A 17,737-nucleotide genomic window follows, 5' to 3' on the forward strand; every position below is an offset into this window, starting at 1 on the left:
ACTTTCTGTGCACTTATTCAGTTGCTGCCTGCTGCACAATGCATTCTCTCTTCGCATGCATTTTGTGTGAACAGGTTTCAAACAGAAACAAAAGGTTTCAATGCATTAAGACTTAAATGTAAAGGGATAACGTGTTGGGATGCGTTTAATCACAAAGTATGTTATAGCACAGTTTTTCTATTGTTTACTTATTCTAAGTTTAGAATATGGATTTTAACATTGCACTTAAAAAGCATGCCTCAAACTTGAATGAATCCCCCAAACACACTGAACCTTAGTATCAAGAAAGATTTATGTTTAAACGTTTTCCCTTGGATAAACACAATCCTTTCAGGACAGGAAAAATGGATATATGTTCGTATAAATATTTAGATCGTTTTATTATATGTTCAATGCAAAAAAAGTTGCGGCGGTTCCCTGATGAAGTCAACCTGCTGTAATGTGTGCAGTTCCCATCTAATGCCGACCTTCCTTTCTGTCCAGGAACAATCTGGACTGTGTTTTAAATACATGATAAAGTGTTGTATTGCATATAAAAGTGTATTGCATTGTATGAACTTTTCAAACATATAATCATGTCTCATATGTGATACATTGTTTGATATATTGAAGATGTTACTGAAATAGAAACATTTTTGATGTTTTGAAAATAAAAAAGATTTTTATAATATCTATGCACAATGTTCTATGACTAATTACATGGTGTCCTGTTAGATTACTAGATTTCTGAATGTTGCATACTTGCATCTCGCTTGTTTCTTTTCCCCTTCATGCACTGCCACTGTGCATGGCTTTGGATGGCCTCACAGATATGGAATAAGGCCAGCTGGTGCAAAGTGCTCTGGAGGCATTCATGGGCATTGCAGCGGGTTTTCCCACTAAAACACTCATGTATTTTGACGCTGCCCCAGATTTGTAAGATCTTGTAAACTTTTGAAACTGCCAAATCTTCATGCCTCCCAAGGTGAGGTGTAGCGAGGAGACATTTCTTCATTTCTCCTTGTTTTTTCATCTTTCTATGTGTGCTGCATTGTGCACACATAGAAAGAGGATAATGCCTCTTGGGATTGTTTTTGTGCAGGATCATGCCCCTTCCTGCAGAAAAACAATCCAGCCAATAACACATAGGTTTCAGGCCTGTTATAGTTAGGAATTAGAATTTAAAAAACCTTTGAAATTCACTGGAAAAACCATAGGTTTCAGGGGTTTTATAGTTAGCTGGACATTTCACTCATACAACACCATTGAAATTCCTCCGACATAGTTAGTTGTACTAAATATAACTCTCGTGCCGACAATCCACTGGTGATCATGTCACATATGATATCATTAATGACATGGTCAGTGACATGATAAACAACACAAGAAAAAACTGGTGGTCTAGAAAACAAGAAAAGAAGACAAAGAACAAGGGTATGAGCAGGACCAAAACCAGATAATTTAACTATCTGACAATTAGTGGTAGTAAAAAGATAATGACGCAAAAGCGACTTCATGCCAGGAGAAACCCTGCCTCAGGATACAACCTGGGGTATCGATGGATAGGGCGGTGCCTCCCTTGACCTGAGTCAGAGCCAGGAGATGTGAGGCTTGTTACCTCACACAGGATAGGTATGAATAATCATCCATCCTGCATAGAGGTATTGTAATTGGTCACATGTAATAACACTGTGATTCTTTTATGCTTTTTTGTTTCTACTGTTTTCCAAAATTGTACTTAATGCAGTAGCCATAATAACTAGGTCCTGAAGAAAGCCGGGGTCTCTTAACACATTACGGCTGAAACTAGTAGACCATTCCTTTCGGTAGATTAATTCAAAACCGAGACTGGGTTTTTTAACAAGTCCACCAGTGGTCATCAATAAATGTGTCTTGGACCACTGTTGTATCTTTTTTAACTCACTCACACTTTCACTTTTGTCTTTACACTGCATCAGTATACTTTTTGAGATACTTAGTCCTTTCCATCTTTGTCACAACACGCCCAGCCTACCAGTGTTTGGCTTGTTGCCAGAAGAGCTGAGGTGACAGGGGTACTTCTGGATCTCCAAATGATGACACTGGCCACGAAGGGCAGATGATGGAAATCCTAATTAACTTCTTTTCCCCTCCTCAGGGTTTCTCCTGGCATGAAGTCGCTTTTGCGTCATTATCTTTTTACTACCACTAATTGTCAGACAGTTAAATTATCTGTTTTTGGTCCTGCTTGTACCCTTCTTCTGTGTCTTCTTTTCTTGTTTTCTAGACCACCAGTTTTTCTTGTGTTGTTTATCAGTAGGATTGGGGATTGAAACTGGATGGGTCTTTAAATACTTTCCCTAAAACCCCCTCTCTCTCCCTCTCCGGGAGTTGAGTTCTGTGTGTTTAGTTATGGTCAGTGACATCCCTGATGACATCACTGATGACATCTCAAATGACATCACTGATTTTGAAGGTTTTTTAAATGCCAATTCCTAACTATAACATGTCTGAAACCTATGTTTTTTCAGTGAATTTCAAAGGTTTTGTAAATGACATTTTTTAAATGTATTAATTGTTATATATTTTTTATACTGATTTACTACATTTTTTAAACTATTTATTTTTAGATATTTTCTTTTTAAAATTACATTATAATTACATTATACATTACATTACAAAATATACTTTCTCAGAATGAATTACTTTAGTTTAAATACTTTGCAAATCGACAATAGTCTTTTAAGTACAGTAGTTACAGTTGTTGCAATGGGCAACACAATGTCAAACACAATGCAACAATGAGCTCAATAGGAATTTCTAGTTAAATACAATTAGTTACTTTATGGATTACTTTTCTAGCCACAGAACTGGATCCTAGATTCAGTCTTGGGATATCTCCAGTAAACAGTTGAGTAAAAGCGTTTTGGTAAAGGTAGTAGTTTTTAAGGAATATTATTGTATTTTAAAAGTTGACGGAAACTTTTTCACATAGAATTACCAATGTTATCCTATGGGAGGAAATTCACTTACTTTTTCTTACTCAGTGGTGGATCCTGGATCCAGCACTGATGCATCTCCTGTAAACAGTTGAAAGAATGTGTATAAGTCATACAGGCGATTTTTAAGGAATATTTGTAGTTTGTGAAAATCAAAACTTTTCTGGTGAAAACAAGACGATGGATTCCTACAGAAGGAAATCCAAGTTACTGGTAAGTACGGTTAGAATTACTTTTCAGGATCAGTACTTGGCTTAAAGATGCAGCACTGAGGTCTCTCCTGATAACAGATGAGTTAATCGGAATTCGTAGTTCGGAGGAATATTTGTAAGTTCCAAAACTCCACACTTTGAAGAATTTCCAAGTGAAACCAGTCAATGTTAGCCTATGGAATGAAATTCAAATTACTGGTAAGTACGGTTAGAATTACTTTTCAGGATCAGTACTGGGCTTAAGGATGCAGCACTGAGGTCTCTCTTGATAACAGGTGAGTAAATTGGAATTCGTAGTTTGGCTGATTTTAGAGGAATATTTGTAAGTTCCAAAACTCTACACTTAAAAGAATTTCCAAGTGAAGCCAGTCAATGTTAGCCCATGGAAGGAAATTCAAGTTACTGGTAAGTACGGTTAGAATTACTTTTCAGGATCAGTACTGGCCTTAAAGATGCAGCACTGAGGTCTCTCCTGCTAACAGGTGAGTAAATCGCAATTCGTAGTTTGGCTGATTTTAGAGGAGTATTTGTAAGTTTCAAAAATCGACACTTAGAAACTTTTTCAGCAAAAAGCAAACAATCATATCCTATGGAAGGAAATTCAAGTTACTGGTAAGTACGGTTAGAATAAATTTTCAGGATCAGTACTGTGCTCAAAGATACAGCACTGAGGTGTCCCCTGATAACAGGTGAGTAAATCAGAATTCGTAGTTCTGCTGATTTTAGAGGAATATTTGTAAGTTCTAAACTCCACACTTAAAAGAATTTCCAAGAAACCAGTCATTGTTAGGCTATGGAAAGAAATTCAAGTTACTGATAAGTACAGTTAGAATTACTTTTCAGAATCAGTACTGGGCTCAAAGATGCAGCACTGACGTCTCTCCTGATAACAGGTGAGTAAATCGGAATTCGTAGTTCAACTGATTTTACTTCGGCCCAGTATATATAGAGCTGCATTCCTACACCATTCCCTCCCTTCACCACTGTGCAAACACGCCCTGTGGCGCGTTTTAAGTTGGGGAAATAATTCCCCTTCAATCATGAGGGTCCATAGAGCCCAACTAGCCCACTGGGTACATCCAGTAAGCCCAACAAAGCTGCGTAGCAGAGAGATGTAAAAAGGTGCACAGCCTGCACCACCTCTCTGCAACCCAGCGCAGTGGCACTTCCTGGAAGCACCTGGTGGGCTACTTGGCCCTCAGGCTCCCTCAGGTTTGAAGAGGAAATTGTTCCCCAACTTAGAACATGTTAATCCTGAGGGTTCCTGGGGTCCAACTAGCCCACCAGGTACCTCCAGTAAGTGCCACAAGGCTGTGTTGCACAGAGGTGTAAAAAGGGGCCTGGCCTGGAGCACCTATCTGCAATGCAGCCCTGTGGCGCTTACTGGAGGTACCTGGTGGGCTAGTCGGCCCCCAGGGACCCCCAGTATTGAAGGGGAATTAATTCTCCAATTTTGCAGAGAGTGTTTGTGAGGGGGTGGGGCCTAGGGACGATTGTGTCTTTTTTTTAAAAAGCATTTGTTGAAAGGTGGGCTGTGTGACCCCCCCCCCCCTTCCTTTTGCATTTTTGGGGCCCTGGGGACACCATCCCCCAGGGCTCACCCCAAAATTAAAATAAAAAAAATATATATGGGAAGGGGGGCGTGTGGCCCATTCGGGACCCAGGGAGGACCCAAATTGGCCAAATGCTTAAATATGTTTATGGAGGGGGGCTGTGTGGCCACTTAAGGCCATGGGGACCCCATCCCCCGGGGATGGCCATTGTTTTATTATTTTTGTTAATAAAATTTCCAGCTAACTATAACTGGTGTGAAACCTATGGTTTTTTCAGTGAATTTAATAGGTAGCCACCCCCTTAAATCAGACACATCCACACCAGCGTATTCCCTCCATGGGTCTCGGAAAGGAACAACACAGGAACCGTGGCCTCTATCAATGGTGCAGGTTTATTCAGACACAACGTCCAAATTTTCGTACCTGAGCCTGTGGTCCGTCTCCTTCTTCGCCGGTGTTGCTGGATTGCTTGCCGGAGGTGATGTGGAGTTCGTCTGCGAATATATATATATGGCGGGTGCTTACCGCCGAAACGCGTCAAGCAGCCTAAATGAGAGAATAAACTTATTTGGAATCTACTATTTCCACGGAGTCAGTGCCTTACTTGCATGAGAAAGTTTGGAGTGTTCCAGATATATATATATATATATATATATATATATATATATATATATATATATATATATATTACCTACTGGCGGTCACCAGTAGGTAGTAGGTAGTTATAGTTAGGATTTTTTTCAATGTTAAATCTCAAAATTCTATTTGGAATAACTTTGGCGCCGGTTGACGAATCTGCCTGAAAATTTCCTCAAAATGGCCTCGACAAGCTCCGGTCCTTTCCTGAACGTTTGGGGGGGATGCGACAAGCGGGGGCCGAGATAAAAGGGGGGTCCCAAAACGCGTTTTCCCCATGTTAATTTCCATAGGGCGGTCGACCTCATTTTTATCCCGAACGGCTGAATGGATTTACACCAAATTTGGCAAAATTGTAGGGACTGGTAGCCCGATGTGCCTTTGCTATGTCTCAAGATATGTGCTCCAGTGGATTTTGAGTAATTTAGGTTTTAAAAAATATATATGTCTATGGCAGCGCCCCGGTACGCGCTCCGGGCGCGCCTTGCGACTTGTGCACAGAAAGCTGATTGGCTCTCGGGTGTCTGTAAACATTCCAAACAGTCCGGAGCGGCCGCCATCTTGTGTCTCGGTAGGATCGAGACACAAGAGGTGGCAAAAACCAAGGGGGAAATGACCATAAGGGGGCAGGGGTAGACCCCCCTGACCCCCTAGGTTTGATGTGGGGGTCATAAAAGGGCCCCGCGGGGCAAAACATTATTGTTTTTTTTTCAGATATTTGCGGGGGGGAGCGCCCGGTACGCGCACCGGGGAGCGGACCGGGGTGCGTACCATGGGGGAAAAAAGAAAGACAGTTTTTAAAAAATGTAGCATTTTCATATAAATTGGAGGTAGTTCTGAAAAGAACTGTTTTTTTTCTTTTTGTTGTTTTATATTTTTTTTTGTTTTTCGGAACATTTTTTTTGGGGGGATTTTCAGAACAATTTTATATTTTTTTGTAGTTTTTCTGGGGTGAAACAAAAGACAGGGAATTGCAAACAGCTCAACTGGAGCAAAAAATAGGAGAAAATTAAGGTTGCTTGCTGCAGTGATGGTTGTCTGCAGCTCGATTAAGTAAAGTGATGCTCTGCTCACCATATGATATCGTTTTGTTGCAATATATGCAAACAAATCTAAATTTTGAAAACTTGGTTTGGACATTAGGGACCATCTCCCTAGCCTCTGCACCCGATGGAGTGGGCTGGTTGGAGTTGCTGGAAGTAAAAGGTTGGGGAGGGTTCTTGGTCAGTTGCCTGACTTCTGCTCTTGAATAATTGTTTAGGTGCTTCCTTATCATCATGTGGTTCCCAAACGAATATTTTTTGTTTGGGTTCCCTCTTGACAGTTCTTGGTCACAGATGAGGCAAGTCACCTTTGCTGCATTTACTTTTTTGGCACCCCTTGGCATTTTGAAATACTCCCAAATAAAATGTTCTTTGTGTTTGTATGGGGATTGTCCTCAGGCAGATATTGCCTCTCCTCCTGCTCCTCTTCGTCCTCCTCTTTTTCATGACCACCAATGTGTATTTTTGTTTTTGTAAAGTACGATGGAAGAATAAATGGTTAAATAAGTGTAAATGGATGTTTGTTTTTAAAAGAATTGAATGGTTAACTGCCTTATTAAGTGTATCTTAGTGAATACATATATTAGCAAGTAACTTTTAAATATTGAAATGTATGTATCAGTGTTTCACTTTGTGTATAAGTGGCTGTATGGGTTGGTGACTGACTCACTGTTTGTATGTGTTTTGAAGACAGCATATGTACAGGACTGTATGGATGGATGAGTGTGTATATATGTATGTTAGTGAGTAAACGACTGTCTCACTATTGTCTTTTTCAGTAGCAACATATGTTTTAATTTAGTATATGTGAGTATTGATTTATAAAAGTGAGTATATGTGAGAGTTAGAGATTATAAGAGTTCCTGTTTAAATAAGTATGTGTTTATATAAGTGATTGTTTAAGAGAGTAAGTATGTGTAAGTATTCTTAGAAGTAAAGTGGTAGTGTGTGTATTGCTGTTTATGCAAATAAATGGATGTTTAATAGTTTTTTTGCATGTGTGAATATGTGTGTGAGTAACTTTTGCATGACTGTCGAAGTGCAACAAGATGTATAGGTGTATCACTACATATAATAAGTTAGTATATGTATGAGTGACTATATAGAACTGTTGGTGAATGAGTGGATGTGTATATAGATGGTGTAATTACTGAATTGTTTGTTGTAACTGGTATGGGTATCTCCATTTTTTTGAAAATGTTAAATACTATTTTGGAATATGTGTTTCAAGGCTTACATTACACTGAAAGGAGGTCTCTCCCTCTGTCACAGGATGGTGTCATCAGTGATGTCATGAGTGATGTCACTGCCCATGTCATGAGTGATGTAATATGTGACGTTATCAGCAGTGCATTGCAGGTGCGCAAGTTATAGTGAGTCCAACTAACTATAACGTGGGAATTTCAATGGTTTTATGTCAATAAAATTTCCAGCTAACTATAACTGGTGTGAAACCTATGGTTTTTTCAGTAAATTTCATAGGTTTTTTAAATGCTAATTCCTTTCTATATCGAGTTTCTAACTTATGTTTTTTTTTACAATTTGCTGTTTTGTGTAAGTATTCATTTTTTTTTTTTTTTTTTTATCATTTTTTTCCTGGGGCGCTCTGGGTGCGCGCTCCGGTAAGCTCTCCGGTAAGCTCTCCGGTAAGCTCTCCGGTAAGCTCACCGGTAAGCTCTCCGGAAAGCGCACCCAGAGCGCTACTTTCGTGCGTGAAAAAAATATGAATGAAAAGTTAATAATAACGCAAAACATTTCGTACCATACAAATAAAAGCAGTTTTTTTAATAAGGAAATGAAAATGATTATGCATTTCCGTAAAACTATGATGACGTCACGCATCGTAAGCGCCCCTGGAAGCGCCTACGTTCGCGCCGCGTATGCGCCCCGGAAGCGCCTACGTTCGCGCTGCGTGTGCGCCCCCGGAAGCGCCTACGTTCACGCCATGTATGCGCCCCGGACGCGCCTACGTTCGCGCCGCGTGTGCGCACCCGGAAGCGCTCCGATGCACGCAGCGTCAGCGCGTCAAGTCATGTGACCTTAAAATAAAACTTTTCATTGGTTGCTAACAGTTTTTTTTTACAAAGAATGAAATCCCCACCCATTTCCTTCACTTCTTCTTTCACTTTTGTGACTGCAGACCTGCCTTTTTGCTCCTGGATCTTTCTTGGTTTTACCATGGCTGCCAGAGAATCCAGCAGTGATGAAGAACCTGAATTCATCAATGAAGAGCCTCCTCAACGAAAGGTGAAGGAACATTTTATTTGGAAATTTTTTAAAATACCACCTAACCAAAAAAAGGTGAATGCTCCAAAAGCGGAGTGCAGGATCTGCAAAGAAGTCCTGTCACGGGGTAACCCCTTAAAAAAATACTAATTTGGAAACTTCACGAAGCACCCCCAGAATTTTGCCCGGGAAAGTGTCAGGGCTCTGGCACAAGAGGTTCTCAGTGATGGGGCCTCTACATCCACCGGAGGAGCAACTTCTTCTGGGAGGGGGCAATCGCAGGATCTGGTGCCAAACATTCAACCTGCTTTTAACCATGGTGTCCTGAGATGCAGATACTGCAATCAACTCCTCACCTATGGGGAGCAAAGTGTCCAGCTCATGGTTCGAGCATTGGAGAACCATCACTGCCCTTGCCACCCTTAATTTTTTTTTTTTTTTTTGCTCCTGTTGAGCAGTTTCCATTCCCTGTTTTTGTTCCTGTTTAGAAAAAAGAAGAAAACAAAAAGTTCTTTTCAGAACGACCTCCAATTCTCATCAAAGATCTATATTCTTAAAAAAATGAAAAAGAGTAAGTGAAATAGAGTGCATTGATAATGGAAAGGAAAATGAGTAAGAAAAAACAGAAAGGTATGAGAGGAGAAAGGAAGTGAAGTAGGAGGACTGAAAGAATGTGAGTGTTAGGAAAAAAGTAAGGAGAAGAAGAGTGAATATGGGGAATGTTGATATTCAAAGAAAATGTTGAAAAGGAACAGGGGTGTGAAAGGGTAAGAAAAGATGCATTGCTGGAGTTGAAGGCAGAAGGCCTCATTTATAAAGCCATGCGTCACTTTAACACCACCAAAGCGTCACTTTTTGTGACGTATCAGTCCAATAAAAAATGCACCTTATTTATTCATATTTACAAAGTGGCGCATCTAGGTAAATGCGTCACTTTGTAAACCCCAACAGGTGATGGACCGAATGTGGATCAATGTCACACACTCACCCCAGTCCAAAGATCTGGGCCCAAATCCATCGTTTTTTTGCACTCCACACCACCCTGGGTTAGACAATGGCGATATGCAAATCAGCTCTGACCCTGTGCCCCATGGGAACAGTCCAGTCCGAACTACAAAAGCCATGTCCTTCCCAGAACGGAATCAAGCATCCGAGGACCGGACCGGTTTCGAGGTAACACCTCTCATCAGCCCAACTAGCTTGACTCCAGTGGTGTGGAGTGCCTGGGACCCACGTCTGGGCATCCCCAGCGCACTTAGGGCGGAATATGCAAACACAACAGGTGATGGACCGAATGTGGATCAATGTCACACACTCACCCCAGTCCAAAGACCTGGGCCCAAATCCATCGTTTTTTTGCACTCCACACCACCCTGGGTTAGACAATGGCGATATGCAAATCAGCTCTGACCCTGTGCCCCATGGGAACAGTCCAGTCCGAACTACAAAAGCCATGTCCTTCCCAGAACGGAATCAAGCATCCGAGGACCGGACCGGTTTCGAGGTAACACCTCTCATCAGCCCGGCTAGCTTGACTCCAGTGGTGTGGAGTGCCTGGGACCCACGTCTGGGCATCCCCAGCGCACTTAGGGCGGAATATGCAAACACAACAGGTGATGGACCGAATGTGGATCAATGTCACACACTCACCCCAGTCCAAAGATCTGGGACCAAATCCATCGTTTTTTTGCACTCCACACCACCCTGGGTTAGACAATGGCGATATGCAAATCAGCTCTGACCCTGTGCCCCATGGGAACAGTCCAGTCCGAACTACAAAAGCCATGTCCTTCCCAGAACGGAATCAAGCATCCGAGGACCGGACCGGTTTCGAGGTAACACCTCTCATCAGCCCGGCTAGCTTGACTCCAGTGGTGTGGAGTGCCTGGGACCCACGTCTGGGCATCCCCAGCGCACTTAGGGCGGAATATGCAAACACAACAGGTGATGGACCGAATGTGGATCAATGTCACACACTCACCCCAGTCCAAAGATCTGGGCCCAAATCCATCGTTTTTTTGCACTCCACACCACCCTGGGTTAGACAATGGCGATATGCAAATCAGCTCTGACCCTGTGCCCCATGGGAACAGTCCAGTCCGAACTACAAAAGCCATGTCCTTCCCAGAACGGAATCAAGCATCCGAGGACCGGACCGGTTTCGAGGTAACACCTCTCATCAGCCCAGCTAGCTTGACTCCAGTGGTGTGGAGTGCCTGGGACCCACGTCTGGGCATCCCCAGCGCACTTAGGGCGGAATATGCAAACACAACAGGTGATGGACCGAATGTGGATCAATGTCACACACTCACCCCAGTCCAAAGACCTGGGCCCAAATCCATCGTTTTTTTGCACTCCACACCCCCCTGGGTTAGACAATGGCGATATGCAAATCAGCTCTGACCCTGTGCCCCATGGGAACAGTCCAGTCCGAACTACAAAAGCCATGTCCTTCCCAGAACGGAATCAAGCATCCGAGGACCGGACCGGTTTCGAGGTAACACCTCTCATCAGCCCGGCTAGCTTGACTCCAGTGGTGTGGAGTGCCTGGGACCCACGTCTGGGCATCCCCAGCGCACTTAGGGCGGAATATGCAAACACAACAGGTGATGGACCGAATGTGGATCAATGTCACACACTCACCCCAGTCCAAAGATCTGGGACCAAATCCATCGTTTTTTTGCACTCCACACCACCCTGGGTTAGACAATGGCGATATGCAAATCAGCTCTGACCCTGTGCCCCATGGGAACAGTCCAGTCCGAACTACAAAAGCCATGTCCTTCCCAGAACGGAATTAAGCATCCGAGGACCGGACCGGTTTCGAGGTAACACCTCTCATCAGCCCGGCTAGCTTGACTCCAGTGGTGTGGAGTGCCTGGGACCCACGTCTGGGCATCCCCAGCGCACTTAGGGCGGAATATGCAAACGCAACAGGTGATGGACCGAATGTGGATCAATGTCACACACTCACCCCAGTCCAAAGATCTGGGCCCAAATCCATCGTTTTTTTGCACTCCACACCACCCTGGGTTAGACAATGGCGATATGCAAATCAGCTCTGACACTGTGCCCCATGGGAACAGTCCAGTCCGAACTACAAAAGCCATGTCCTTCCCAGAACGGAATCAAGCATCCGAGGACCGGACCGGTTTTGAGGTAACACCTCTCATCAGCCCGGCTAGCTTGACTCCAGTGGTGTGGAGTGCCTGGGACCCACGTCTGGGCATCCCCAGCGCACTTAGGGCGGAATATGCAAACACAACAGGTGATGGACCGAATGTGGATCAATGTCACACACTCACCCCAGTCCAAAGATCTGGGCCCAAATCCATTGTTTTTTTGCACTCCACACCACCCTGGGTTAGACAATGGCAATATGCAAATCAGCTCTGACCCTGTGCCCCATGGGAACAGTCCAGTCCGAACTACAAAAGCCATGTCCTTCCCAGAACAGAATCAAGCATCTGAGGACCGGACCGGTTTCGAGGTAACACCTCTCATCAGCCCGGCTAGCTTGACTCCAGTGGTGTGGAGTGCCTGGGACCCACGTCTTGGCATCCCCAGCGCACTTAGGGCGGAATATGCAAACACAACAGGTGATGGACCGAATGTGGATCAATGTCACACACTCACCCCAGTCCAAAGATCTGGGCCCAAATCCATCGTTTTTTTGCACTCCACACCACCCTGGGTTAGACAATGGCGATATGCAAATCAGCTCTGACCCTGTACCCCATGGGAACAGTCCAGTCCGAACTACAAAAGCCATGTCCTTCCCAGAACGGAATCAAGCATCCGAGGACCGGACCGGTTTCGAGGTAACACCTCTCATCAGCCCGGCTAGCTTGACTCCAGTGGTGTGGAGTGCCTGGGACCCACGTCTGGGCATCCCCAGCGCACTTAGGGCGGAATATGCAAACACAACAGGTGATGGACCGAATGTGGATCAATGTCACACACTCACCCCAGTCCAAAGATCTGGGCCCAAATCCATCGTTTTTTTGCACTCCACACCACCCTGGGTTAGACAATGGCGATATGCAAATCAGCTCTGACCCTGTGCCCCATGGGAACAGTCCAGTCCGAACTACAAAAGCCATGTCCTTCCCAGAACGGAATCAAGCATCCGAGGACCGGACCGGTTTCGAGGTAACACCTCTCATCAGCCCGGCTAGCTTGACTCCAGCGGTGTGGAGTGCCTGGGACCCACGTCTGGGCATCCCCAGCACACTTAGGGCGGAATATGCAAACGCAACAGGTGATGGACCGAATGTGGATCAATGTCACACGCTCACCCCAGTCCAAAGATCTGGGCCCAAATCCATCGTTTTTTTGCACTCCACACCACCCTGGGTTAGACAATGGCGATATGCAAATCAGCTCTGACACTGTGCCCCATGGGAACAGTCCAGTCTGAACTACAAAAGCCATGTCCTTCCCAGAACGGAATCAAGCATCCGAGGACCGGACCGGTTTTGAGGTAACACCTCTCATCAGCCCGGCTAGCTTGACTCCAGTGGTATGGAGTGCCTGGGACCCACGTCTGGGCATCCCCAGTGCACTTAGGGCGGAATATGCAAACACAACAGGTGATGGACCGAATGTGACGCAGGTATAATATGGCGCAGGGTTTTAAAAAGTGACCCATCTACCTAGATGCGTCACTTTCTAAATATAGCGCAACGATGCGCATTTTTTTACACCGCTGGTGCGTCACAAAAAGTGACGCACAGGCGGCGCAAAACTGTCGCAAGGCATTCATAAATAAGGCCCTGGATTTTCCCCGTGCTTCCCTCCCTGGTGCGCTTCCCGGTGCGCGTACCGGGCGCTCCCCCCGCGCAAATCGAAAAAATTTTTTTTTTTAAAATGCCCCGCGGGACCCTATTTTAGCCCCCACATCAAACCTAGGGGGTCAGGAGGGGGTCTACCCTGCCCCCTTATAGTCATTTCTCCCTTCTTTTTTATGTCACCTCTTGTGTCTCGATCCTACCGAGACACAAGATGGCGGCCGTTTCAGGCTGTTTCCAATGTTTACAGACACCCGTGAGCCAATCAGCTTTCAGCGCGCAAGTCGCGTGTCGCGCCTGGTGCGCTCCCCGGTGCGCGCACCGGAGTGCACCTATAGATATATAATTTTTTTTTAACATAAATTACTCAAAATTCACTGGAGCACATATATTGAGACATAGCAAAGGCACATCGGGCTACCAGTCCATACAATTTTGCCAAGTTTGGTGGAAATCCATCCAGCCGTTTGGGCTAAAAGTGAAATCGACCGCCCTATGGAAATTAACATGGGGAAAACGCGTTTTGGGACCCTCCTTTTATCTCTGCTCCCGCTTGACAAATCCCCCCCAAAGTTTCAGGGAAGGACTGGAAGCCGCAAGGCCATTTTGAGGAAATTTTCAGGCAGATTCGTCAACCGGCGCCAAAGTTATTCCAAATAGAACTTTGAGATTTAACATTGAAAAAAATCCTAACTATTACTACCTACTGGCGACCGCCAGTAGGTAATATATATATATATATATATATATATATATATATATATATATATATATATATATATATATATATATATATATATATATATATATATATATATATATATATATATATATATATATATATATATATATATATATATATATATATATATATATATATTACCTACTGGCGTTCGCCAGTAGGTATATATAGTTAGGATAAATTCCCTATGGGACTTTTGAAAATTCTATGTCTAATAACTTTGGCGTTTGTGGATGGAATCGGCTGAAATTTTCAGGAAAATGGCACATTTTGTTTCTGAGCAGCTCCTGAAAATTTGGTGGGGTTTCGTCAAGGGGGGGCTGAGAAAAAAGGGGGGTCCCAAAACGCGTTTTTTGCATTGAGTTTTCCATAGGGCGGTTGGACTCACTTTTAGCTCGAACGGCTGAATGGATTTGCACGAAACTTGGCAAAATTGTAGGGACTGTTAGCCCGATGTGCCTTTGCTAGGTCTCAATATATGTGCTCCAGTAGTTTTTGAGAAATTAACGTTTAAATCAAGATATATATCTGTAACAGCGCTCTGGGCAGCGATCCGGTCCGCTTACTTTTCGCTTATCGGAACTTTGCGCGCAGAAAGCTGATTGGCTCTCCGGTGTCTGTCAACATTCTAAACAGTCCGGAGCGGCCGCCATCTTGTCTCTCGGTAGGATCGAGAGAGAAGAAGAGGTGAAAAACGAAGGGTGAATTTAATGAAAGGGGGCAAGGTATCCCCCTCTTGACCCCCTAGGAATGTTGTTGGGGTTATTAAAGGGACCCGTGGGGAAAAGAAAAAAAAAATGATTTTTCACGGTAGAAGCGCTTCACGGGCCGCGAACTGGGCCGCAAACTGGTAGCGAAACGGGAATTCGCCATTTTGTGCTTCGTAAATTAAATTACTAGTTATAAGTGGGTACGGGAGACGTATCCTAATCCCCTATGTTTCCTGAGGGTGGGTGAGGAGGCTGATATATGTTGATACATCTCTTCCAGCGGCTGTGCGTGAGCTTTTTTTTTTTTTTTGCTGCGTGACAGTCCGGAGCGGCCGCCATCTTGTCTCTCGGTAGGATCGAGAGAGAAGAAAAGGTGAAAAACTAAGGGGGAATTTAATGAAAGGGGGCAAGGTATCCCCCTCTTGACCCCCTAGGAATGTTGTTGGGGTTATTAAAGGGTCCCGTGGGGAAAATAAAAAAAAAATGATTTTTCACGGTAGAAGCGCTTCACGGGCCGCGAACTGGGCCGCAAACTGGTAGCGAAACGGGAATTCGCCATTTTGTGCTTCGTTAATTAAAGTACTAGGTATAAGGGGGTGCGGGAGACATATCCTAATCCCCTATGTTTCCTGAGGGTGGCTGAGGAGGCTGATATATGTTGATATATCTCTTCCAGCGGCTGCGCCATCTTGCCTTTTTTCGAATGCCACAATTTTGTCGTGCACGGCAGCCATTTTAGATGCCAGGCTGGTCCCAGGCTATCACCTACCCCTGCGGATGTAGTTTATGGCCCCAGCTGTAGAGAATTCAGACATGCCAATCCTCCTGATTCAGGCGTGTGAGTACTGATTTCAGTGCTAGTCTCCCGCCTCCCGATTTCTGCAAGCAAAAACCCGGGGGCATATTACTAACAACTAGCGATAATTTTTGTCTATAACTTGTTTAGAGACAAAAATTATCGCCGCACATCGGCGATTTTTATCGCAGATAAACCTTGCTATTATCGCAGAAAAGTCAGCGATATTCATGTATTATCGACCTAATGCTCTTAGCCATGTTATCCACCTCCCATTGGATAACATGGCTAAAACCTGCTCAGGGCAGGTGTTAGCTTTTGGAGATATTCGCGCTTAGTGCGAATATCTCCAAAAGTTGGTAATAGAAGGTAGCGATGTTAGGGACTGTTTCCAGTCGCTAACATCTTGGCACGCCACTTTGCATGTCATTAGTGATAAGTATCACTGACATGCAAAGCCGGGCCCAAGATGGTCGCTATCTCCTTTTAGGTGTCACTAACTGGTGTTAGCGACAGCTTGATAATAGGGAAATAATTTTATCTCCGCTTTCATGGTTTTTAAAGCCAAAAAAGCGGAGATAAACCCCCTTGCTAATATGCCCCACGATTCCTTGGGGGTTTCAGCTGATAGGGCTTGGTATTGTGTTACATGGTAATTTTTCCATGAAACGTCAGAGGGTCGATGTAGGGGTTCTAGAAGAGGTGATAAACCATTTAAGCCTCATGAACAAGCGCATGGTCTTTTAAAGATTTCTGAAGTACTCGGGGCGGCGGTGTGTGTGTGCCCTCTTTCAGGAGCGGGCGGGGGGGCACTGCCAGCAACTTGCCAGGTCAGGTAGTGTTCAACACGTGCATCACCCTTTCTCTGTTTGCTATTGCGCTCCATGCTTCGGAAAGGTAAGAAAAAGAACGTGCATTTGAGTTTGAAATGTCCGATCCTGCAGCAGCACACTTCCAAAGCCCACACATGACAATAACCCGATTCAAGGCCCCATTCACCCGTTTTTCAAAAAATAGATAACACTCCAACAAAGTAAGGTTATAAAACTTTATTAACTTTTAACGATAATGAACAGAACAAAAACTAAAAACATTTAAACATTTATTAACACAAAAAGCAACAATGGTTAGAAGCTGTCTTTTGTGCGAATAGTCCCAAGGCAGCACAACGTGCAGAGTTCTGGACGGCACCCAGGTGATGTCGCCTGGGTGCCGCACTGGTTTAGGGATCCTACAATGCTGCTCCGAAAATTGGCGTGGGGCGTCCCGGGTGGGGCGGGGGGAGGCCTCGTCAGTAGCGGTCTGTTGTGCGAATAGTCCCAAGGCAGCACAACGTGCAGAGTTCTGGACGGCACCCAGGTGATGTCGCCTGGGTGCCGCACTGGTTTAGGGATCCTACAATGCAGCACAGAAAAACAGCGTGGGGCGTCCCGGGTGGTGCGGGGGGAGGCCTCGTCAGTAGCGGTCTGTGTCCAGTGTCACATGGCTGACACAACATGTACGACAGGCACCCAGGTGATGTCCAGTAAACTGCCGCACTGGTTTTGGTATCCTACAATGCTGTTCCAAAAATTGGCGTGCGGCGGCCCGGGGGGGGGGGGAGGCGGCGTGAACGGGCCTCCCCAGGTGGCGGCCATTCAGCTGTTTACCGCCCGCTCTTGCGACTACAGCGTCTCGCTCACCATGTAGTTGAGTTGTTTCCACTCTTGCGGTGCAGCGATAGGCGGCTGCCACATGACTCTTAAAATGGCGGACGGCTCTTCGGTTTTGGGCCTGGTCCACTGAAATGGCCCTGGGACACCTTGGAAGTCGGATGCTTGCCTGCTAGGGCTTGGGCTCCATTCTCGAAAAGCGTCCCCTCAGCCGTGAAGATTGTATAAAAGTCTTGGGGGCTCCCAACTCCCGCAGGCTTTCGGTGGGGAGCGGCTGCCATGATTGCTCGCGGAATGACCACGACGGAGCCACGAGATGGTGGTGCTCTCATGCTGACGCCAGCTTCAGTCTGAATGATCCAGAAACAAGGTGGGGCTTTCATCGTTTGGGAAAAAAAAATGTTCTAAACCAATGAAAAG

Source organism: Lissotriton vulgaris, chromosome 8 (genome assembly GCF_964263255.1).
Source record: "Lissotriton vulgaris chromosome 8, aLisVul1.2, whole genome shotgun sequence".
Taxonomy (NCBI): domain Eukaryota; kingdom Metazoa; phylum Chordata; class Amphibia; order Caudata; family Salamandridae; genus Lissotriton; species Lissotriton vulgaris.